Source organism: Solea senegalensis, linkage group LG2 (genome assembly GCF_019176455.1).
Source record: "Solea senegalensis isolate Sse05_10M linkage group LG2, IFAPA_SoseM_1, whole genome shotgun sequence".
Lineage (NCBI taxonomy): Eukaryota > Metazoa > Chordata > Actinopteri > Pleuronectiformes > Soleidae > Solea > Solea senegalensis.
In genome coordinates, this window is record NC_058022.1 from 29,109,894 (window position 1) to 29,135,534 (window position 25,641).

Consider the following 25,641-nt stretch of genomic DNA (forward strand, 5'->3'; position numbering starts at 1 on the left):
AGAGTTAGCACAGTGCCCAGGTCTTTGCTGCAGGCTGCACAGGTTGGCCTCAACTCTGCTGGGGAGCAGATGGCGAGCCAAAGCTTGTAGTCACACTTACCTTCCCCACTAAATCCCTAATCCCTCCGTGGACGCTCCTCCAAGGCAGGTTTTTGGAGGCAGAAATAGGGGTTACAATCTGGACCGGCGCGGCGCCTGCCAAAACACTCTCAACACAGAAATGCAAATTAACTTATTTGTGTTGTCCAGCCGCCAAGGCAGCACCGCTTCTTTTGCAAGTAATTAAGATACCTTGAAAAATATTTGTAAAAGATCAATAATTTCAAACGGACAAATAACAATTCAGACAAAGGGAGGGCGGAAGAAGAATAAGATGAAGAAGTGAGAGGTGCGGTCACTGCGTTGCACGTCGTGTTCTCCATCTGCACACAACCCTATTTTACCTACAGATCCCTCTGGTGCTGGCGCTGTTTAACCTGTGAGGCATTTGCTTACTCAGCCATTACAGCCATAGAATCAGCCCGGATGTTAAATATAAAGCGTTTGTGGTGAATGTCCCTTTACAGCCAGCTGCTTTAGCACAATTAAAAGACAGAAAAAGAAGGAAGAAAGAAAGAAAGAGGAATAGAAAACAAGCGCCCCCTGAATCAGGAACTGTTAGAGGAGGCGTAGGAGCCTTGGTGACACCTTTCAGCTGTGCTTGTTGGCTGGCACTTAAGCCACACATACACACAAACACACACACACACACACACTGTTATTAGCCTGGTGTCAGCAGCACTAAATGGGCTGCAGATGTTAATGCTCTGTTTTAGATACAGTGGCAGGAAAAAAAGAGGCAGAGATGAACCCATTCAGACGCAGAATAACTAAATACAGAGGGAGAGACGCGTTCATTTGTGAGGTATACACAGAGCAGACAATAATTCAGAGGTAATGCATTATAAACAGTGCTGTTCAAACACTGTGGGTATGTTTAACATCACGGAGGCTTTACTTGTTTTACCCTTGTGTCGTCTCACTGTTATGATTCCGTCTTGTTTGGTTTTTTTTGTAGCTGAAGACATTTCGTCGCTTAAAACGAATTTATCCCTTTTACGAATACGCAATTCAATTCTACGTACATCAAATGTAATATCCAAATGCCATCGCTTTTCCTTTCCTTCCTCCGTATGAATTTATGTGGGATTTTATTTACAGTGTGTTTATATTAAACTGTGCCAAGCATCCATTTTCTGTTTACACACTCTGATTACTATATGTCTTTGTATATTTTGCTTACAAACAATCAGAAGTATGTTGAATATATAGGTTCATTCTTCAAAACAAACGTGCAGAAAAGGGAAAAGTTGCTACACAAACTGGTGCAACGTATACGTTCGCAAAAAACATTAAACAAAACACAGCTGAAGTGTACAGTGAGGATAATCATGATATGAAACTGTGCTGCTGTCATGTGCCTCTCCAGCAGACATCAGTGTCCTACTGTAAGTCTATGAGGGTCTGAAAAGCCTCTGGGAGCAGCCAGGCGGATCAAACAACCTCCCCAGTATCTGACCAGATGTCCTTACTGGGCCGGGTTCAGATGGTCCCAGCGAGCACTGAGGGAAAGGTCAGAGTCACACAGTGGGTTAAACTGGACCCATCACGAAACTGGCTCGGGCTGCAGGTCTGCGCGGCACAGCCTCGCTCGTCGGCGGGGATTATTTCAATTAAGGCTCATGCTGGCTGAACGTGGGATTACAACGGGGTTTAGAGTAGCAGGACACATCTGAACGCAGCACATGGTCAGCCAGTCCAGTCAGCCCCCGGGGATGATATGGCTGAAATATGACAGGCAGGGAGTTGTAATTAGTTCTGACATAAGCACAAGAACAAGCCATTTTTCTATAATCACAAATATATTTGGCAAAGGAAAAGACCTACAAAGGTTTTTTTTCGTGTCCCAAATTCAGTAATTATGATAATTACAGTCAACTGGACACTGTTGACACTTTTGGTATGAATGTATTGTATATTATTTGTATATTCCATTTATTTTGTTTGGAAAATTGTCAGCTCTGGCTGGACAATATAGTTTTATTCTATTATAATCCAAAGATATTTTGTTTCACTGAAAAGAACACTGTAAAAAAAAAATATATTTTTTTTATACTGTGTATTGTGTTTCCCGTTTATTTATGTATTATTCTATTTACTACTTACATTTTTACAGCCTAGTGTTTTTGATTGGTAAGTAAGTAAAAATAATTTAAAGCTGTAGTTAAAGCTGATAAAGTTGTGTTTATTGTCTTTTCTGTTATTTTAACCTTTATTTCTGTGATATTATCTTTACACCAAATAACATTTTCAAACCAAGGTCTGCCTCTAAATATTTTTAATAAAAGACTTTAACACCAAAGTGTTTTTGCTTATTTTAACAATAACAGGGCCAGAAAATGTCCTGTGAGTAAGTGCTTTTACCCATTTTTCCCAAATAAATTTCAATATCTGGCATTTATTGATATATACTGCAGGTTAAAATAGTGTATTAACAATTTAAAATGAAGAAAAACAAAAGGTTTCATTGGGGAGAAACCCTGTAGTTAGTTGTACATGAACACCAGATTTTGTGTGTTAAATTTGAACAGTATAAAACATATTTAAAATAATATTTTATTTGAGTCTTTGTCTCAAAGTCCAAAAACAGAGCAAAAAATAGAAACTACTGTATTTACAGGCGTTTTCCCAACACTCTCTGGTGATATGATTCGCCGGCGTCCTGCAACATTCCCGTAATAACCACATGTTGGCTTCACAGCTTTCAAAAAACGTTTTTCATTTTTCCGATAGCACAAACCGTCAAGTAATTACGGTAATGCAAAGTGTGCTTGTAAGCTGAATTTACTTATTCATGCCTCTCTAGCATGTGGCACCAACGACAACCATCTACAGTAATGACTTTAATTTAACTGACCAGATCCCTGCCTTAATTATTGCCGCACTAAAGTGATGTCAATCACATGACCACACTTTTTTGGGCTCTAACAGATAAGGAATTGAACAGGACCGTCAAATGATTCCCCTGACCAGGATATAAAAGTATGGAAAACCCCCACAGGAATCAATCAAGTCTCATATAACTCTCATCAGAGCGTTAGCTTGTCAGTAATCGTGTATTACACCGTAAAATCTCGAAAATGATAAAGAAAGGGGATCCTCCCAGAGGGATAATTATCTCCTCATCTCTGCCTCGCATGCTGCTCTGTTATTGGCAGAGATAAAAGAGGAAGGTAAACGCTTCACTGAGAGAAGAACCTGTTTCTGCTCAGTCAAGGATGTTCAGCAGCAGCTGCAGGTTCACAGAAGGTAAAACCACCAAACGAGAGACGATTAGCCTCTGCTCCCCTGCGCTGTATGCACGCCGTCGTTTGGCTGTGAATAGCATTAGCCGCCTTTAGCATTCACGGCGGCGACTGTTGGAACTGTCTGGCATTTCACCTGTGGACGGCCCGGACTGATTGAGATGCGTCAGAGCAAGCGCTCACCTAATTGGCCCCAGAGTCGGCCCCCTAATTCCTGATTCTCAGTGAGGTCCACATTTCAAAGCAGTGTCCGGATCAATTAATGGACCAGTAATGTGTCTCATTTTCATACAAGGCGAGTGTCTTAGGTTGGGAAAATCAGATAGCGGCCACATTCTTACTGTGGAGGGGAGTACAATGTGATGTTTGATATGGTGAATTTTATTTAAAAATGAGATATTATTCCTTTTCACCTTTTGACGCAACAATTAATGTTTGAGATCTTTTTTTTTATTCTACATTTGCAGGATTTGGAGCTGAAGTAAAATCGGATACGATGCGCCAGGAATACCCATGAGGTTTCTGCTTAATAGTTCCTAAAAGACGTTTGTTGTTGTTGCTTACATGGATTTTTATGTTGTACCTTGACTCAACATGACTCTAAAAGTATATCATTGAATAATCTAATATTTGACCATTTTCTATTACCAAGAACCCGGAATTGATCAATTCAAATGATACTGAATTCTGTGTGAAAATTAAGGCTGTATATCACTTGAGTTCGGAGTGCAGTTGGACAATATTGTGTTTCATTACTGTGAACTTGGCCACTAATGTGACTCAATCACGATTGCACAGTATTGCTGCAGGGAACGCGGATTATAGAAGAAAAAAATAAAATAATGTAGTAATCCTCCACTGAAAATAGTCCCAGAAAATTGCTCAATTTAATGTGTGTGTAATGTTCTGTGACAGTGCCCGGCCTGTACTTGTGGCAAAGTTACAGTAACTGATAATGTACATTAAAGGTCCGGTATGTAACATTTAGGAGAGTTTATTGGCAGAAACTGAAAATACTATCTGTACGTATGTTTGTATAATTGCTTTAAAATGAAAATCAATTGTTTTTTGTTAGATTTTAATTTTTCGAAGCTGCCATCTTGTTCTGCCATGTTTCTACGACAACAAGAGCTTGAAGCAGAAGCTTAGTCCACAAAAAAAGAGGAACAGCGTCACAAATTCTTACACCGGACCTTGAACAAAATGCATGATTTTCATAATTTATTGGCGGTTATACGTCTGCTTTTTTTTCTCTGCTCCCCGTTTACGCAGCCAGAAATGTTTGACAGCTGATGTGTGATAAAATCAGAAGTACAACAGAGTCTGCGCTCTGTTACGCGGCGGCTCGTGCACCCTTGACAGCCGCAACCGCGCAGCACTTTAAGGTAGAGCAAGGTACAACCCTGCTGTTTTCTCAACAGCAGCCGGTTTGAAATATGAATGAGCAGCCAGTCTATACATCATGTTAGCTGACATGTTGTATTAAAATTTATGAATGACTTCATCAAAAAGCACTTTCTGCCAGACAGATTTGCCCTGACATCACACTTACAAGGCTGGTTGAAGCCTCAGATAAATGTGAGCATGCGTGCGTGTGTGTGTGTTTGTGTGTGTGTCAATGTCGAAGTGTGAAATTATCTGTGCTGAGCTGGTCCTGTGTGTAATCTGCTGTATTTGTAGTGTGTGTGTGTGCGCTCCAATTCAGGGAATCTGTATTCCAAAAATAAAAATAATGAATTGCAATGCCCCATTAAAGGCAGAATGTGAATAATTATTGTAAACACACCACAACTCTATGTAAAGCAGGTACAAAAAGATTTATGTTCAGAAATCAAGGCATCCAGAACATCTGAATACTTTTTAATTTGCAACGGTAAATGCTATCGTAAAAATTTCAATGGTTTCTGAAAGCTAAAAGTTGCACGTCAAAGCCAACATGTGGTTATTATGGTAATTTCACTCGCTTTGTTGCAGGAAGCTGGCGAATCAGTGTCTTTGTCTTTGTCACCAGAGAGGAGTGAGTTGGAAAAACTGCCTGTACATACAGTAATCTCCATTTTTTGTCCTGTTATTGGACATTGAGCAAAAATTGTGTTTTATACTGTTTAAATTGTAAGTTTAACATGCAAAATCTGGTGTCTATGTACAACTACAGTGTTTTTTCTTAAAAGGGAAAATGTATACGACTGATAAATGAGTGTGTGCACCGCCATCAAATCCTCCACAGTCTCCGGGTTATGAAATAATACCTGTCATCTGTCGACTGCTGAACCCTGAAAAGGGGGCAGGTTTTCCAGGTCAGTCTGCCATCTGTCAGCGCAGACCTCTCCTGTTCCTGCACATTAACACCTGATTGGCTGGAACTGGCCCTGGGTGGGCGTGGCCAACAGCGGCCCTACGCTGGGACCCAACGGAGCCGGTCGCACACGGATATACAGTACTGACAAGAGAGGAGAAGATACAACCCGCACAGGGGCCCTGTGGACACACAAAGCGTCAAATACAGACAGACAAAGACATTTTAGTCAGAAATATTAAAAAGGTGCATGTGGATACCATAGTTAAATATTTAGACGTGCACAGAATGAATTTCCTTCCTCTCAGATGACCACATCATACGTGATCTAACAAATTCAATTGGTTAGGAAATGTTTTTGTTCATGATTCATGATTCTCCGCTCAGGTTAAGTGAAGTTAACTGTACCGATTATTGATAAAAGTGGAGCGCCACACATTTGCTGCCTTTCTCCCTCCCTCCCCACTTTCCTCCCTCGCTAGTTCAGCTGTCTGGTCAATGGGACCGGGGCAAGAAGCCAAGCATGTGCAGCCAAGCCTCCCTTCCCTCCTATCCCTCCCCTCCCCTCACCCCTCCTCCACCCTACCCTCCCATCCAGACGGCCTCCTGTTCAGCTGTGCCGTGCGCCGCAGGTTCCAGCCAGGTCAGATGTTCAACACGAGCGACAACATGTTTCCCTCCTCACCGCTGTTTACCGTGTCTGGCTGTTGCGGCGTCAGGCCCAGCGGTGAACACGCGGGTCCAATTCTGATTCTGCTCAGGTGGGGAGTGGATTCATCTCACTGCAGAGTTTGGCTTTTGGCAAAGACGGCGAAGCCTCCAAGATGGAATTTATGACGAAAGAATCTTGACTAAAACCCAGACTAATGAAGTCCTGCTAATCAAACATTCATTCATTCATTCATCCATCCATTTTTAGAGTTCCAGTGTAGCTGCAGTCAAACATAACACTGTCACTGTAAATCAGCAGGTACTGAGATAAATGTTGATTTTCATCATTTGTTAAAACCCAATTAGAATACCTCTATCATCAGTTTACACTTTAAAATCGTTAACATTTTGTCTAATTATAGACTTTTTTTATATGAAACCCAGGAACTGGTGGGAGACTCGTGTAGAAGACGATAAATGTCAGTGTGGACTGTATGGAATGAGCAGTAAAAACCTTAGCACAACAGGTGTTGTAACACAGCCCAAGGGCTATCGTCTCTATTTGAGTCCCGCAACAGGAAATGTCTTTTGCTCGTTGTTTTGCGGCTTTAAAAATGCTCAAAATTGGAAAAAAATTTCCTAAAATCAGGACGTTCTAGTACATTGTTTAACCTCAAACCTTCTGTTGTTGAAGGGATGAAAAAAAAAAACCTTATTCCCCTGCTTTTCTTGCACATTTTTGCTGTTGCCGTGCTAATACTGCACTCATTTTCACACCAGATTTGTTTTGCGCATCCATGTGCTGCGCACGTGATGAATAAAACCGCTCAAACTGTTGATTATTTTGTCAAATCCTCTCCTTATACGTCGTATAAACACGACATCATGCCAGGAAATAGATTTGTGTTTGGGTTGTTGTTTTTTTTTTCTCTCGAGGCTTTAAAGTGCATGATGTTTATAAAATTCACACTCACTGACAGCTAATACAAAAAATGTCAAACATGCAGGAAGCCATTTTTTTTCCCCCTCATGCAGCAACACACTGCACATTCTGTCTGTCCGTCTCTCACACACACTGACATACACATGCATACAATCATACTCTCACACACACACACACACACACACACTGCAGTGGTGGCCTGTGTGCCCGAGTCAAAGGTGCATGCTCGTCGCCCAGGTGCAGAGCAGATAGGGTTGCAGTGCGTAAACGGCTAATTCCAGCACGACTGTGGGAACGCCAGCTGCCCCCGTATTTCTCCAAAATCTGAAATTGTTTTGGATTGACGCGCCAACAGAAGGACCCGACATGCAAGAGCGAAAGCAGCTCGTTTCCTGTGTCTTCCCACGTCAATAAAATAACTGCTCGGTACCGTGGCGAAAACCTAACTTCTGTTCTCCAGCTTCCCCCCCCCCCTCCGCCTCTCACTGTGTTTGATAGATGATACGGAATGTTTTTGAGCGTTATCAAAGCAGGAGGACTCGAGCAGAGAAGATGCATATGTTTGACCATTAAAACCCTCGCAGAATATCAGCAGTGCTTTTTCAAGGGAAGTCAAATGGCGCCACTGTGTTTCCGCAACCTTAAAACCCTCGGCACACTGTTTGGTCCAAATGAGATCGCTCGCAGTTTGACTCGTAATGAGATGAACTTTCCACACAGTCCACACAACCTTTAAACCTTTTCCCCAAACTTGTCTTTGTTGTGCTGCTGCTGTACATTCACTTTTTTTTTCTTTTTTTTTAGAGAGTTCATTTTGCAGAACACAGTGGTGGATTTATAAAAATCTGTTTGTTTTTTTTGTAATTGTTGATATGGTTAAACATTACCTCTTAAAAACAAAAGGAAGTATCAAATGTGGAAAAACCTCTTTTTTATTTTGCTTATATGCATTTCTTTGGAGTTGGAATATTTCACTATGCATCTGATCAAATTTGTTTTTCATTTAATTAGTTTTTTTTAATTTCTGATGGGAAAAAATGCTATAAATGTTTCGCTATAAATTCTAAATTACTCTATGTTATTTCACATTCATGTCACATCGAAGTTTTAATTAATTCCATATTAAACCTTGTGTGTGTTGTGTTTATGTTGGATGCAACCCCAGCATATAGTCAGTATAATATAGTAAGTATATTAGTATAGTATGTAATATAGTAAGTAATATATTAATATATTAAGTATATATATGTATGTAAGTATATATATATACATATATATGAACATATTTGTAACCATCAATTTGAATCTGGGTCCCGATTAGAGTGTGGTGTTGTTGTTGTTTTTTTCCTGCATGGATCACATGCAAACTTGTTGAAACGCGGCTAACTCCACAGCACAACAGATGCGTCAACATTCAACACTGTCGATGACACTGTGTGGCAGCAGAGACAAGCCGGCTGTTGATGTCTCTTCTGCGGCAGCTTGTAAATTTTCGCCGGACAGATGTTCTCCGTCAAGGCATTGGCCGACCTGTGAGACAGGATGAAACTGTTTGGACGCCGCTTGACCTACAAAGGGGGGGAAGGAAAAAAGAAACAGTTGAGGAGGACCGTTTGTCCCGGTGGCCCTTGAGAAGATTTGGTTTGTAGACGGATGAATGTGGACTGAGATCAGCAGAATGGCATCTGCTTTACACACCCACTCTCACACACACACACACACACACACACAAACACACTGCTAAGATATCAGTAGTCAGCGCAGAGCTGCAACTGAGCAGCTTTTTCTGTCGATTTGTTTTTTTTAAGGCTCTAGAAAGCGAAATCTCTTAGTGTTTCGGTCTCGCTTCGCTCTCAAACGTCCCCTTCAAATGTGCAACATTTCCAAAAAAAGAGACTGAAAGATCTGAATTCAAACAAAAGTGGAACTTTTTTGTTAATGTGTCTATAAGGTTTCTTCTTTCAGATTTTCTTCTTTATATGATAATATTTTACATTAATTCACTCATTCTGTGGACCTTTGTGTACTTGGTCAATAACTGGAACCACTTATTTAGGCGTTTTTGTGTTTGTTACCTTTAAATGTCATAGAATTGAAACTACAGCTTGTGAACAATATGAATTTATAATAAGGGAGCTCTTCCTGGAGCTTCAGCACATTAACGCCAGGGTTTGTGGTGTCACTTCAAATCAGAATCCAGCCTCAATATGTGTTACGAAACACGCAGAGTTGATAAAGGTGATTATTGTGCGCACTTTAAAGGACTCACAGGTGACAGGTTTATCTCAGAGATGTCAAACGATCTTCAGGTGACGACAGCCCTTCCACCTTGAATACATAAATCACTTGCTCTCCATTGTCTTTCTCACCAATTAGAGACGTCTGCGGTGACAGAGCACCACATTGCACTCTTGGACCTCCGTCAGCGGGGGGATGAGGCAATTCTCTGCTCGTGTGAAATGGTGCTGGCAGTCGCCGCCACTCGCATTCATTCCCCACATAAACTCCTCTTTTTTTGCAGTTTCCTCCCCCGGCGATGCGCGGAGCACAATAGTCTCACTGAGCGGCAACGATTAACACATAAAAGCGACACAGGGAATCTCACTGCTAGATACTAGCGCACATGAGAGGGCAAAGCATTCATATCATGCCAAGAACTTCAGTGGGAGCCCCTTCTATCTGATTGGTGATCTTTTGTTTTGGCGTTGCCCTCAATTCGAGGGAACGTGCCCAATCAGATTACGAAGAGGGAGGCAGAGCGAGACGACAATTGCTGTTTTCTATTTACTGCGTCTATCTCCAAACGGCTTCACTTAAGGCGGCCGCAGATAAGTCAAGTCTTCATCTCGGTTCTTCAACTTTTTAACCCCCACCACCCTCCCCCCACCCCCCATTCTTAGTCGTCATCACTCACATAGATTTGCTTTTGCACAGTAGTGTTCAGAAGCTAAAGCTGGATTAGATTCCAACTTGAGCACAATCAGATATTCTGGTGAGCTTAGGGGCTTTAATCCAAAACTCCAATCAGGGACACAAGTGAGAGGTGATCTTAAGAAAGTATTTAAGGCAGCAGATGAAGAAAAACAAGGGATTATTGAACGAATCAACACTTGTCAACACGTTTTAGACTTAAATACAATGTCTGACCATACGCAGTCTGTGTTTTAATCTTTATTGATCAAACTATCTACTTTTAATCAGCCAAATTCTACTTTATAGTCCCAGAGATTGGAGTATTTTGTCTAATGTTTTCATTTTGCTCCTTCAGCAGGTATAACACGATGCCAACACACATCTTCAGGCGCCAGACTGTCCGTATCATTATATCTAATGTGGTTTTCTACAGACAACAAACACTGTAAACACCACCGTCAGAACCTGCCAGGACCAAAAAACACTGAAATGTACTCTACGCTGTAAATCACGTCGCTAGATTTCAACCAAATTGGATTTATTTGCTTCCAAAGTTGAGGCAAAAAGATGATACAACACTTAGAATGAGGGAAAATAAAAGCTCTGTATAAAAATCTGCTATGATTGAGAGATCAGTGACATAACAGTAAAGCAGAAACAGTGATGTGTGACACACAGTGTGTGTGTGTGTGTGTGTGTGTGTGTGTCAAGTTTCCATTCTGGCTCGGTCTCTCTGTGAGTTCTGATCCGAATTTTGGGTCTGATGTGAGCTGGACTTCAGGTAAGTTGTTTTCTCTTGATTGTAATATTAACAAAATAAGGAGATTTAGTTTAGTTGAACTCATTTTCTTCTTTTTTTAATTATCTTTCTGTGGTGTATTGTAAGGCTTGACGCCACAAATTGTGAGTTTCACGTGTGAGAGGAATCAACACCACGTCATACGTCAGAATTAAATTGCACTATGTGGTTGTATTGCATCGCACGCATGAGGTAAAAAACATATGATTATACTCGTTGATGAGTGAATATTTCACAGATTCATAATGGTACCATGGGAATGTGTGTGTGTGTATACATTAGTGTCACTGGTTTATTAATTTACATGATAATAACGCGATCACTTATACATATGTTGTAAATAGATGATATCGCAGTCATTAAGGCGAATGTATTTGTGCATTTTTTATCGTGTTTTAATGGTTTGAAAAAGCAAGGCTTATTTTTTTTATAAAATATGCATACGTATTTGTAAATGAAGTTGAACAGATTAAGGGAAATTCAAATCACACAGAGTCAAATATAAAGGTGTTTTGGCGGTGACAGTTTGGTGCACAGAAGGGTTAACGTCATCGTTTAAAAAATATTCTATGCTAATAAGAGAGGATATCTTTAATTCTGCAGACTTTTTTAAATGAAACACGACTGATGGTTTGTCTTTAATGTCTTGGCACAAAGTGTTAGACATTTTCAGACTTTACTCTGTAGTTATTGATTTAACACTGTCAGTTACAGCCTACCTTGTTTCAATTAATTTCAGGAAAAGAAAGGGTTTAGTCTTTCTACTTAAAGATTGAACCAAATCTGATCAAAATAAGGTATAGTAATATTTTTTATTCAGAAAGTCGAGGTGAGAACATTACATGAAAATTCAAGCACAGTTATTTCTTTTTATTCTACTTTACGGGATTCAATATTACCGTAACGTCACATTGCCTTAAAATAACGTGACTAAAAACTCTTCAAATATTCTAGTGAAAGAGTTTGTGGTAATTAATTTTTTTTTCCTCCTTTCCTGCAGCACTTTCATACATTACAGTCAAACTGCACAATTAGTGCTTTGGAAATACCAGCCAGGCTGTGCAGAAGAGTGTGTGTGTGTGTGTGTGTGTGTGTGTGTGTGTGTGTGTGTGTGTGTGGGGGGTTCCACTAAATCAAGTGGGATTCACAAACCAAAGCCTCTTGTTGATGCTGCCACAGTATAATGAGATCCTGACTGTACACACTGACCAGTGTTGGGGTTTGGTGCTGAAATCGTGTTTTGATTATCACCGGGTTATTTATTTATTTATTTATTTACTTAATTTTTTAGTGTGGTCAAATGCTGTGTGACCCTGAGTCAACTGCAGTTCATGCGTCAACTGAACTTGTCACAGACCCAAATCTGCTTTCTGATCGTCACTTCTGCGTGAAAATTGAAAAAAAAAAACAACAGCAACACAATTGAGTGATTGCTGTATAAACAGAAGTGAAATGTTAAATTCATTCACTATTCGAGACAAATATTTAGCTGTGACAGGATACAAATGAACTCAATATTATATGAATCAACCAATCAATCTAATCAACCTTGAACCGAGAACAACCATGAAAGTTATTTATTTTCGTTCTCTACGGTTTCATTTTAATAATTTGAGGGCATAACAAAATCATATAAAACAAGTTAAAAACAAATAAATATAAGCTCACATTTATCTAATAAAAAAATCAAAGCTTTAAAAAGAAGACGGCAGAATATAGAGGTAATAAATCCTGAGACTTTATCAGATGTTAAATGTAAACATTGTCACTGCAAATAGAATATATATATTTACTTTGACAAGGTGAAAGTGTATTTTCATAGCTTATTGTTACAAATGATAAAATCTAAATGATACAATAAAATACACAATATTTTTTGTGAGTTGACTTTCTTAGATTTTGTATTAGAACTGTTCATTTAAAGGTTAATAGTGCAAATTTGAAACATTAATAGTAAACATAATTTACTGATATGCCAAAGGTAATTAAGAATACCACATATTTCAGTATTTATAAGAGCACAAATTAGATTTAAGGAGCCAACAGTGACAAGAATTTGAGTCTATATTTTGTGTACATGCATGAGTATTGTTAAATAAATTCATGTCAATTCCAAAATGTTCCAAATATCCACTGTTTCACAGATTCAGCTCCTCATTAGAAGAGAGAAAACACTTAATATTTTATTCAGATCATAGGAGGACACTCGCATTCTCTAGTGAAACCAGACTGGTGAAATTATTTACGAGCTGGACACAGTTAAAAGCTGCAGCGGCGCTCGCGATTCACTCACCGCTGTGTTTAAAAGTTGACTAAAGACTCTAAAGAAATCTCATCACAAAGTTGGGATTTATCTTCTTATTCTGTGTGATTATCTTTATATATATATATATATATATGTTATTTTTTTTAAAGAGAAGAAAACTCTCTACAATGTTGAGTTTGTGGCACAGAGAGAACAGAAGGGTGAGAAGTGTTTGGAGGCGGCTGAGCCTGCACGGTGAGAGGCAGTTTTTAAACTGTAGGGTGCAGCAGTCGTCTTTCTAACAGGACGAGCGGGAAGCAGCCACAGAGCCGAGCCAAGCAGAGCAGAGCAGAGCAGAGCAGAGCAGAGCAGAGCAGAGAGCTGGAGGTGGAGGAGGCAGAACAGACTGAGGCCTCAACACAAGAACCACTATCACTACAAAATGAGGAGGAGGAGTGGGGGGTGGTGGTGGTGGAGGGAGGGTGATGTGTAATTACAGACTACATAGCAACACCCCGTCGTAATTTACATTACTTGATGTCATGGAAAAAATATTAGATGAAGATTGTTTTTTTTTTGTTTTTTTTCCGCGGCACGTAACACGACAGAGGGAATCCAGGCGAGTGATGCAGGACGGGAAATTGTTCACGCGCACGCACACGCACACACACGCACATATCTAACAGGCCACTTGACCACTTAAGTTGCAGTGATTATGCCATTAACTGACATGAACCTTCGGCCAATTCACAGCATCGCTGACGAGCGGCCAATCACGGGAACAGACCCGACGTTTCACACGCAGCCTGCTGAATGAAACAATTAATGGAGCGGCTGTTTCTGACAATTTTTAGCCGCAGTTTTGTGTCGACTTTTACTAAAAACTATTTCTTTTTCTTTTAACGCCAGGACAGAACATGTACTCAGCAACCTAACCCAGGTCTATATTTACATGAGGGTGGAGAGCTGTGTTGTGCATCCAAACCAACACGGATACTGATACTTTTTTGGTTTGGGAGTACAACTACAGTACGGAACTTTCATTACTAAAATGTTTTTTTGTCAGAGCAAAAATAAAAAAAAAGGAAGAGCAAACCATTTTTTCCAGATCACATCTGATCATTTGATTTGAGAAAGCAGAATAGTTGGTGATAAAGTTTTTGAAAACCACTGAAATAACCAGTTAGATGCTCCTCCAATGTATCATTTTAAACAATTAAGTATTTAACTAATCCAAGTTTTAGATAATGCAGGTGACAAATATTCCTGTGCCTATGTAACACATTAAAATAGGTCTGCATGTTACAATTATTTATAGGCATGAATAACCCAAACCAGATGAAAATAATCCCACTCTTCACAGGATAACACATCTGCTGGCAATTACAAGCAGGTACTCGCTAATCTGTCCTGATTCATTCTGGAAGCGGCAACGGCCTCGTGCAGACAAAAGCTGTTTTCGAAGTGTTTCGCTGCAGAGAAGGTGATGAAGGCTGTTTACTCCTCGTCTTAGCGGCGATACTGTTCGGGGGGCGAGACCGGCAGCGGTCCCTATTAGCAGAGATGAAAAGTTCAAGTGGGCCTGAGGGTATTGATTTTGAGAAGTTTATGCCAAATATTGGGAGTGAAGCTGTTTGTTTTTTAAGTGGGATATGCTTGCTTGATGTTTTAGAGTGGAGAGACGACCTGACTCACTAATGTGGCGCTTATAAAACATATACAGTACGCAATGTGTGTTTTCAAAGTTGACATGGACACTTTAATGGGACGCAGTCATCGCCTCTCCCCCTTGGCGGACAGCTTCATATGGAAACTGTGAAGTTACAGCAGTTATTTCAAATCGTTTTAACAGGACTGTGCAAGTTGGACTTTGAATTCTCATCGGACGATGGTTTGATCTGTGGATGTTGTAGTTTTAAACCTCATGTTTTTCCAAGACAATGATCAGTGCACATTGCAGTAAGTGAGATCACCTCGCAGTGAGCACAACTCAGTCATCGTAAAAATTATGAGGGGGGAAAAACATCAGAAAATGCAAATGAAGACGACAGTCCTATTTCCACCTCTATTCTGAGTTATTTTCACCCTCGACATCATGAAAATAAACAATGCCGTGAAAAGAATGATGCTCCCTTGTCATTTGTCATACGCGCACATATGGGAAAATGAAATTTCAATTTGAATGAATGCTTTCAATTTAAAGTCTGTCCAGGACTTCTATACCCAAAGGCCAACACGACATACTGTATTATGAGAACATCCCTTTTGATCACGCTCATACCTTTTCATCTCCATTTCACTGCCAAACCAGCACCTGGAAAAAAGACAAAGAAAAGGTATGGGAGTCTCTTTAAGTACAGAGTCTACAAATGACACTGACATGGACGTCCATCGCGGCTGTCACATGAAGAAGACACATTAGTAAATAACAGTGGGTTGATAACAGTGAAAATGCACCATCAAATGTACTTCATAATGCTTTATGGCTGCCATTCGCTGACATTTATATATCACTTTTTAGTGATGGGCCAATGAAACGCCGGCTTTGAAATAAAGTCGGCCATGATTCATGTCTCTGCTGTGTCAGTCTTACATTAATATTATGACCACATCCATCATGTTGGCCATCTATAATGAACAGATGCTGTAAAACACAATTTGGCATGACAAGAAGGAGAGGTGGAGGGAGAATGTTTCACTGCTGGCAGTGTGTTGCTGTAGCAGTGGAGCTTGAACCATGAATCTGCAGAAATAGTCAAAATGTTCCTTTACTCCGGATAACCTGTTTGCTACGGGACAGGAGGAGTGTTTTAAAAAGGATAAAGAATGAACAACTCAGAGGTTTAACAAAGTTTGCAAACACTTACTGTTCCCTCTGAATGTCTGAGTGGTGTGAAGCAAAAAACTTCAAAGAAACGTGCAGTCGTCATCGTTTTTCCTCCTTCGCCTGTTAATCATGTGAATTTTAATGCACGTCCTGTGTAGAAAACCTCAGAAATCCCCGAGTGAAATTACTTCATTTCAAGGTGACGCACATTTTAAGTACATGTTTAACCCACAGTGGGAGACCTCAACAGCTTTTATCATTAAGGCAAACTGTGGTCACAACTTCATGTACAAATCAACAAAAACTTTCACTTTAGACTCTAAACTTTAGTTTTAATGTATGGATTTATTTGCATGATGAAGCACAGAGATACTGTCATCGTGAATCACTATGAAGTCCGTCAAATTTCAACTTAAGCCAAAATGTACTTTTTAAAAGCTATTCAAGTTTCTCTAAATGTCATTTTTCTATCTGTAAATAACTAAATACAGAAACAAAGTAAAAATAATGAACATTTAATGTTTTTCTTTACCAGTTAGGCCTTATGTCTTCAACGAAAGCATTGTTTCCAAGACATGTCCACAAAACAACTCTACATTGTGTAGTTTATATGACAGGCCAGATGTGAAGCATGTGCATAAAGCTTGCATACATGTGTACAAACTCCAAAAATAAGAGGAGAAAGACAACAGCAGCAAAGATGGTGACAGTAAATACAAGCGCAAGAGAGAGGTGGGGCTGCGTACTGCGTAATGGTTGCATACCGGTTGGTGACTTTTTGAGATTTTTCGTGAGGCTGAAATGCCGATAGGATACAAAACGTTTGCCAAACTAAACTCATTCTCATTCTTTACCATCAGATTCAGTCACAATGGTCAGAAGCATTTGACCTGCAAACCCTAAACCCTCAAATGAAAAGAAGAAGCATTAAAAGACTGTGACGACAAAGGTGAACGCTATTCTTTTTATACCTTTGGCACAACTTTCACATGGAAGCCTTGTATAGTTTCCATTGTCAATGTTGCCATAAGCAAAACAGAGTATTGAGAGTTTGCAACACACACCCGGCACCAAAAATACTCCCCAGCTTCTGGTACTATATTTGAGCAGCAGTGTACTATTTAGTGGCCAGACCACATGCAGTGGTTATAGGTGTCTTCTGTCATCTTAAACTGTGGGCAGAGACTGGGTATTATTATTTTTTTCTCTCCATGTTTTCTACTGGGAGACATGTAGTCAATTTTGAATTCTTCGGTATGCTGTTGCTCAAACAGATTCTTTTAGCATTTTGCCAGATTTCACTCTGCAACTCAGCTGTGATTTCCACACCGAGATTGGTCCCCCACATCTGTTTAGTAGCCTGTGTGATAACGCAGGTGGTGGCAATTAGTCCCCGCTCTAATATTTTGAAGAGGAATGGCTGTTTGTGTGTGTGTGTGTGTGTTTGCACTGTGGAGAATGGCCAATAAAGCTCAACTGGGCTTCTAAAAATGAAGTGCGAGTTAAAAGGAGAGTCTGTTTTCTGACAAGACGTTTTATTCTTTCTGAATCTGAACGGCACCAGTCGCAGTGCTCGCTTCTGCATTTATTTAATGAGAAACAATATCAAATATCTGGCTGTGGATATATTAGATTTGCAACAAGACAGAGTGAAAGTAACTAAAGTATCTGCTGGTGAAATAATGAAATCATGGGCCATGATTTTTACTTTTCTTTACCCCCATACAATCGCCGGCCTCTTTAAACACACAAAAATGCTAATTTGCTAAATGCATTTTCCTGAGTGTGTCCACAGCACTGATGAAGGTGCATATTTCAGCTTCCCCTCAAACGCTCTCATTTCCCCTCGCGCTCCGGTTGAACATTACACACAGTCTTGTTTTGTATGCAGATACCTCCCTTGCTCAGGGAAATTTTATTTGTACGCCGTCTTTGCTGCTAATGCAACAAATGAGAAATGGCGATCCGGGCCTCGGGAAATGCTCAGGCCCAGAAACTGGCACTGTGATGTTTGAGCATAAGCCTCCCCTTTAAAAGAGCGTGTTGATTCTCCATACTCCAATATTGACCAACCATCTCTGTTTGATGTATGCATGCCCCCCTCCACCCCTCCACGTACACACACGCATTCATAAACTCCCCCACTGCCATCCAAACCCAATGTTTGGGCTTAACTTGTTAGTTCTGCTTCTGGAATAGCTGCTGATGCCCCGAGATATTAGTGTATGATTGAGTGTTGTGATGGACCGACTGTCTGTCTGACTGTCTGTCTGAGAGTTTGCACGCGCTCACTGATGGGTGACGGTTGTTTTGTAGCATCTTGCGGCACAAACTTGGTCGTGTTCATGTGTTTATAGCAGAAAACAATGTTTTTGTCATTCTGCAGAAACACACATGTGCAGCCATGGAGTGTCCACAACTTACTTTTTTGTGAACAGAAAAAAGTGCTACAATTAGTTTTGTTTTGTAGTTTCTTTTACAAAACATTAACATAAAGTGGATGAACTCGACATAAATCCAGACCCGATGCTGGGTTTTTGGTCGACTTTTTGACCCGTGACTAATTACGTGATGTAGCATATCAGATTAAGGTTCTGATCAGGGCTAAATGATTAATCACTTTTAAATCAAAATCCCAATTTGAAACCACATGAAACAAATCACGGTAAAAAAAAAAAGATTCATTAAAAAGAACAACATCAAGTTCTTTCTGCAACTCTCGTCTCGGGTGGGACAGAATGAATGTCATTGAGACAGAAATATCAACATAACAGATAGGTATCTCCTTAAGATTAACAATAATCCCCGCTGAGGCTCTGTGGCAGATATCGAGGGCTGCCGAGAAGTTATCTCACCAGAAAAATATCCTTGTTTACAAATGTGGCTAAACAGTGTAAACCTAATTACTCTGAACTAGGTCAGAAATCGGCGACTAGGAGTAATCAAACTGTAAGTAAGTGTGTGCCACAACACCCTCCACTAGTCTGTGCAGTACCTCGCTGTGTTTTTACCTTTGCCTCAACGCCGCACAGACTTCCTGCCCGTCTGTAATTTGTTAATCAAATCACCTGATGAGAATTCGGCAGTCTGGTTGTGATAAAGAAGAAATGGAGGAAGGAGTCTCTATTAATAGATCAGAAGACTTGTGGCCTGCAGATGACAGGAAGAGCGGCCTGTCATGAGGAATGCCTTTGTTATTTTTCATCCAGGGAGGAAATGAATTTCTTGTGATTTTTCAGAAATGTTGCCCGTGGGTGCAGGCGTCGCTGCGGAGAGGCTCAAGGAGAAAGAGACTGGAAGAGACAGGAGAGTGAGTCCATGCTGATGATGATGATGATGAGCCCTTTTCAGATTTTGATGCATCCGTCGTAGAGACGAACCATCTCAAAGAGGTTGGGAGAGGATGGGCTTGTGTTTAAAAGGTTTGGAGATGGAGCGCGCTTCAGTGTGGGAGGCCCTTCCTTTTCTCTAAACTATCTTTTTGTGAAGTCCAAGAACGTAGTGTGTCATCATTTGATGTCTGTGTTGGAGTGCGATGAAGAGCAGCCACCCGCTTGCTTTGAACACATCTCTCAATGCAACAACTTTTCCACAATGGACTCCATCTTTGATGCATGCAGCCAAAACATTACCTCACGTTATGTTGGTGACGACCAAGCTGTAAAGTAGCTGTAATGAGATCCTATACATAAAAAGACTCAAGAAGCAAAGGATAAGTCTACTCTAAAATATGACATTTATGACGGACGATGAACAACGCTCGACCCAAATCCAGTAAATTTGTCCTTTTCTTATCCTATTGTTCCTTGATAGACTGCTTTAATTGATGCTGAGATCTCTCCATTGTAAATGGAGCAGGGTGGGGCTGTTCGCACCAAAATTACGAAGTCGATTACCATGATAATAAAACATGTCCACTCGGTAAAGAGACCATGTGGTCTATGAAAGCACGGACAGTTCCGCCAGCTCTTATTGGTGTAGTCTGGTTTGGCTGCAGCTCCCCTTGTTCTTGGAACCGGTATCAAATGGCACATGAACACTATAATCGGAGCAATTTTCCAAACATCTTCAACTTCCACTGCACAGAAACGGATCCAGGAGTGCGGCAACAAAACCGGGCCTTATGTCAACTTCTGATTCCAGAACGTTAATGATCTAGATCAAAAGGAGCTTCAGAGACGACTTGCTTTTGTGTTCTCCGAGTCCTTTTCAAACGCTGCCTTTGAAGGTTGAATACATGCCCAGAAAGTGGTTTGATTAAACAGGTATGTGGGATGGTTAAACATATTGAAGACACTAATTACTACTGAACACTCTATGGTGTGGGGCGCTGGATGAGGATGTGGAGGAAAGGCCGCTGGGCTCAGGCAGAGAGGCGTTTTTTTGAAAATGAGCGGATCCAACAAACACAATCTACATCATTTCATATGGAATTAATGTCATTTGTCTCATTTCCATCAGGGACGGAGAGACTTCTCAGCCCTGCAGCCAGTGTCGGTGACATACTTTCACTGAGTTTATGGATGAAGCCCAACTTGTGCTAGTGTTACCATTGCGGACTGTTCTGTGATTGATAGATGTGGTATAAAAAACACCATCAACCAAACAAGGGGCAGCAAAGGACGGTTGCTCAGGAAGTTACTCATAGCATAGAGTGCAATAATGTGCTGCTAATTCTTTTGTTAACCATATTAGTCTTGAATTAATGTGTAGTATCAGTGTGGAAACATTCTAATGAGTCTGATGAAGGAACTGACAAAAGCAAACATATACTCGTGACCTTGGACCTACAGTATGTTGCAGTATTTTAATGCTAGCTATCATTAATGACTTGAGTGTTAAACTGGTGTTTACGGTCTATTATTGCTTTAAAAGATGACACATGAATGCACAGCTGTGTAATTATTCATCGTTTCGGGCCATTTTGGTTTAAATAAATCATAGGTGAGTCCCTCCTCTGTCTCCCCTTGGTGTTTGACTTTGGTTTAGGTCCCTCTTTGCACAATTTCTCTGCTGTGATGTGGACCAAGAACACTTTTGACACATCTCTCAAAACACACTTCTAATTTGTCCCTCAGGCGCTGGGTATGACGCGAACTGACACTGAGGTCTGACAATATGACTTGTTTCCTCCTCTGGCCAAAGCTGCTGCTGCTGTAGCCTTGCCTGCCTCCAGACTGGAGAATCGGGGTGTCTTACGATTGAGTTGTTCTGCTCCCCTTTTGGGACATCGGTTCGAATTAACACCACCGCCGTCTGACTCTTTAGGCATTGCCACTGACAGCTGTAGAGCTCTCACACACCAGGTGCTTCTGTCTCCGCTGAGGTGCCCATGACACCTACCTGTTTTTTAGCCCGCGACCTGTCAAGGGAGCCAGATTTAATTAATGTAATGATCAAAGCAGGAAAAGCAAGTTTAGCCCTGAGGTAGCAATCCCAGTGAGCTGTGCTCGCCTGCTAATTATTTAGCATTAAGGTAGACAGCACTTAGGCATACATGACTACTTCAAAGATTTGATTGGGGTTTGGTGCGTTACAACAGCATAGCGCCTGCAGGAGCCAGTGGTGACATCAAAACATCAGTGTGGATAAATCTGCTGGTGTAAAGTGTCTCGCTCTCAGCCACCAGGTAAACTTTCTTTATCCTCTCTGACAACACCTGCTCACAACAAACATCAGCTGTGTGAATTTAAATGAAGGGATGCAGGGGCAAGTTCAGGATGCGGTGTGAAGACGGATGAAAGTTTTATTTTAGGACACTGAGAGGAGAAGCTGAGTGGCTTCATAAGGTGACCCCGAGGGACAACATGCTACTGTCACAGCTTATCAACCATAACCCCCAAAGAAGACAATAGACTAGTTTTATAATATAAGTTACGTAAACAGACAACAAGCATAATACAGATTCCTTTCCATTTAAGCCCCTTTTCCACGTCAATTCGACTCACACGGCACGGTTTAGGTTGTGTTTCCATTAATATAGAATCATCACTGCACGCCTGCATGAAACTGCAAAACACAAACAAGTGACTAGTGACTTATAAAACAGTTGTTTTCAGTGTAACTAAATCATTAAAATCAGTTAATGAAAAATATTTGTTAAGTACTTCCTCCACGACCGGAGCACAGACTCAGAAGAACAGAAGAAGGGTTTGTGATGCGGCTCGCCGGTTGCAATCAGCAGTGCTGTCCCTAAATACACCAGAGTCCTCTTGTAAATATTGCGATTCTAGACATTTCCCTGATAATTGTTGGAGATGAACCCACGTTTTTAGGATTGTTAAGTCTTTTTAACGGATCTACAGTTCTTTGCATTGTTCGGCTTGATTCATGTGTCGGACGTCTTGCTCATGCCTCTTCCTGTGACGGCGCACTGACCAATCAGTGGGCAGCATATGTTCAAGAATGCCGCAAGCCTGCCAAACTAAAAAATTTTAGCCTGAAATCTGTGAAAAGTGTATACATTTATCTCAACATAAGATGGTAGTTTGATGCCCTAACTTCAACTACTGCAGCTTTCATAAAACATTTTGGCTTTAAAGCAGACACATAAATATTGCTTTTTTGGCGGGGTGGGGGGGGTATTGCTGATAAATGAACACACACAGATGAAGTTATTCTACCTTCATTCACTTTTGCTTTCTTTCAGTTTCGGATAATTTGTGGTTTCATATGTTGAAAACCAAGCGCAGTAGACTATTAGTGGAGTCCAATGATTACAATGTTTTTCAGCAACCACCATTTCTGCTATTGCCAGGAAAAAACTGTTGCTTTCCAAGGCTGTTTCAATGACAAATTCAACAATTTTCACTGTAATCTTGGACAATATAATACTCAATTTGCATAAAACAAATTGTTCTTCATTTTGCTGTATATGCCAGAGATCTAATGATGTTACAATGCCAGTGGTTGTGCATGGAGTTAAATATCTTTAATTCATAAAGTCATGGATTATTTAAAGGGATGCAATTTTACTGAGACTTTAGGTAGCACCACAACAAATTACACATTTTTGTACAAAACTATTGTACAGACCGTCCCTGATGCCTTGAGAGAGATGTTCTCTCTTTAAATTGCAATGCAAAAATCATTTATGCCGACATGCTTCCCATTATTGGGTGGTCAATTGTCTCTTTTTGTGCCACTGGACTGTAGTTTGGGTTTTCAAGCACAAGATCTTGACAGGGATTACTGGAAAAGGCCTGCCTGCAAGGTATCTCTGCTTAGATTCGTCTTTCACAGGAGACAAATTCCACGAATCTAATGATGTGCCTCTTTCCAACTTGTCAATCAGAGCCAAAAGACTGTATTTATCTGTTTTTCTGGATCTTTGGTATTTCCTACAGCGGTCAAACGATTAATATGGTAGTACAGATTTTCTGCTAAGGTATTGAAAGATATTTAAGGGATTTCAAGTTCTGAAAGGGAGTGACTGTTGCATAAATGCTCAAGCTTGACTGAAGCCCAATTCAGTAGTATGAAATGCCATATAATTATGAGTTGAATTCCCTCTGGGTTCTGCAGAGTTTGTTGTCTCGTTGGATGAGTAAAAGCAGGCCTCCAGCCATCAGCGTAGCCGGGTCTTTCCGTCCGGTGTATGACATGAATAGACAAAAAAAGAACAGCCCTGATACTGACACACAGGGCTCTCATTGAATCATGTGAACTAAGACAGGGGGAATTTCTGATAGCCTCCATTTCTGCGCAGAGACGTTCAGACAAAAGACCTCACTGTTTGCTGCAGTGGAGCCACAACTCTACCTCCAGGCACTGCCAGATTAAAAAAAAGGAAAAAGAGAGTGAAATAACCTTCTGGTTTTGGGACCCGAGCAGTTGCCCATTGTTCCACTTAAAATGAAAATCCCTGGTCCGCTATTGTGGCCCCTGCTAACCTGTTCGTAAGCAGCTGGTGACCACCTGTGGAGCAAGTCAAATTAGGGAAGGAGTCCTACTGTTTCTGTTTATTGTCTGCAGGTTTTTGTGTGTGGTATTGTGTTTTCTTTGCAGTGCTGGTGGAGGTGGATTGGCCAGTGGGACAGCCAGCAATTCCTGGGAGGTTTTTGTTTTGTTGCTCAAATCATCAGGTTTTCTTCCTTTTGGCGTGGCAATAAAACAGCTCTTATCGTGTTTGGCTGCTTGCATGCGAGTGCCAATACACAGGGAGGGAAAATGACGGCTGCTACTGTGTCTGAACATTACAAAGACTTTTAAGAGGCAATGGATGAGGTGAATTGGCCGTAACCTCTGACTTTGTTCCAGCCGTCAAGAAAGGTCCCATGGACACCAGCTCTGTTGCGTGACTATCATTACATCTTTTAAGAAAGATGGAAATGAGATATGACCTACATCCATTTTCCCCCTCAAATTATCTAATTTGGCCTTTATGAGGTCCCATTGCCTGGGAGGCGAGGATTCCTTCTCCCTTCAAACAAGAGTTGCTCTTGTTTTCTGCTGCGACCATTCGGCATGGAGATAGAAAACAGATATTAATCATCATTTGGACACACCGAGGAAGAAAATCAGTAATGGGTCACAGAGAAATGAGTCATTATTGTTGAACTGAAAAACACGGTGGCTCTTTGTGTCCTCTTCCTGTTCCCAGGAATGTGGCTTGTCTTATGACTTGAGGTGGGGTTGAGGAGGTGAATGACATCACCAGTTGTGCTCACATTTAAATTCTGACACAGTGGCACCTTGTGTTCCTATTCACCCCCCACCTCCCTACCATCTCTTCTCTGAAGCCTGGATTGTGCTCGGCTCTGCCTTTTCTTTCCTCCCTCAAAGAATACCTTCTTTTCTCTTGCTCCTCTTAAGCAGCTGCCTGCGTATGAAGTGGAGAAAATGACACTCCATCTCATGATGAATGGTACTTGACCCCTAGAACCCGTTCATGTGGGGCTCAAATGGAGCCGCATTTACATAAGCCAGGAGATCTCACGCATGCACTTGTTTACATCCGGGAAAACCGAGTGATGCATATGCTTGCCATGGCTAAGGTGGTGTAAATTAAGATTAAATATTTGTTGATCAATCTCAGCTGTAAATTGGACAACCTTTTGCAATGCTTTTTCCCGTCTCAGCTCTCTCTTGGTATGACACACAAACGCACTGGTAAGGTTGCCTCACAGAGACCTTTTGTTACATGATTAATTACTCTGAGAAACAGTTATGGCGGGATTAACAATTAGCTAGACCTGTCAAACAGTCAGTCTAAGATGGCAGACTAATTGAGTGGCTGGTTGGCCATTGTGTACCAGTATAAGGCCAAGGAAGTGGGGATGGTTCACAAGCCTTTCATCTCTTTTACAGGCCTAATGCTGCAGCAGAAAAGGGCCCACTATCAGGGACAGTAAGCTTGGGTAATTTTTCATGAATATTCATATGCAAAGTCTATCTGCAATGAACTTTACAAAGTTACCTTCATGGTACAGTGTCAAAGTCTTTCTGCAAGTGAGGATGGGAAAAAAAAAAGTTTCATCTTGCTCCATTTTGTGGTTTTAAGACAGAAAATCACATTTTCTGTGTCATTTTCTATGGGATCTCTGTCTTCATTTCTAATAAATGCCTGAAGCCCTGAAAAGAATTGGAAATATTTGACTTATGCTTCACATTCAGCCGTGAAA

The 25,641-nt window shown here is 40.8% G+C and overlaps 1 protein-coding gene and 1 long non-coding RNA gene across 8 annotated transcripts in view; both read right to left on the bottom strand.

The window, feature by feature from the left end:
- Positions 1-25,641, bottom strand: part of LOC122765370 (plakophilin-4-like) — a 555,540-nt gene that overhangs the window by 63,608 nt on the left and 466,291 nt on the right. The window lies entirely within an intron of this gene.
- The window catches only part of LOC122765375, a 121,656-nt gene continuing 96,118 nt past the window's right edge, over positions 104-25,641 (bottom strand). For 2 of the 3 annotated variants that reach the window (XR_006359968.1, XR_006359967.1), the window contains exons 3-5: positions 15,473-15,505; positions 5,594-5,822; positions 104-1,823 (exon numbers count right to left, since the gene is read on the bottom strand). This is a non-coding gene — a long non-coding RNA (uncharacterized LOC122765375). Of the gene's footprint in view, positions 1,824-5,593; positions 5,823-8,533; positions 8,803-15,472; positions 15,506-25,641 lie in introns of those variants that run through there. The other variant, XR_006359969.1, reaches the window with a different exon arrangement.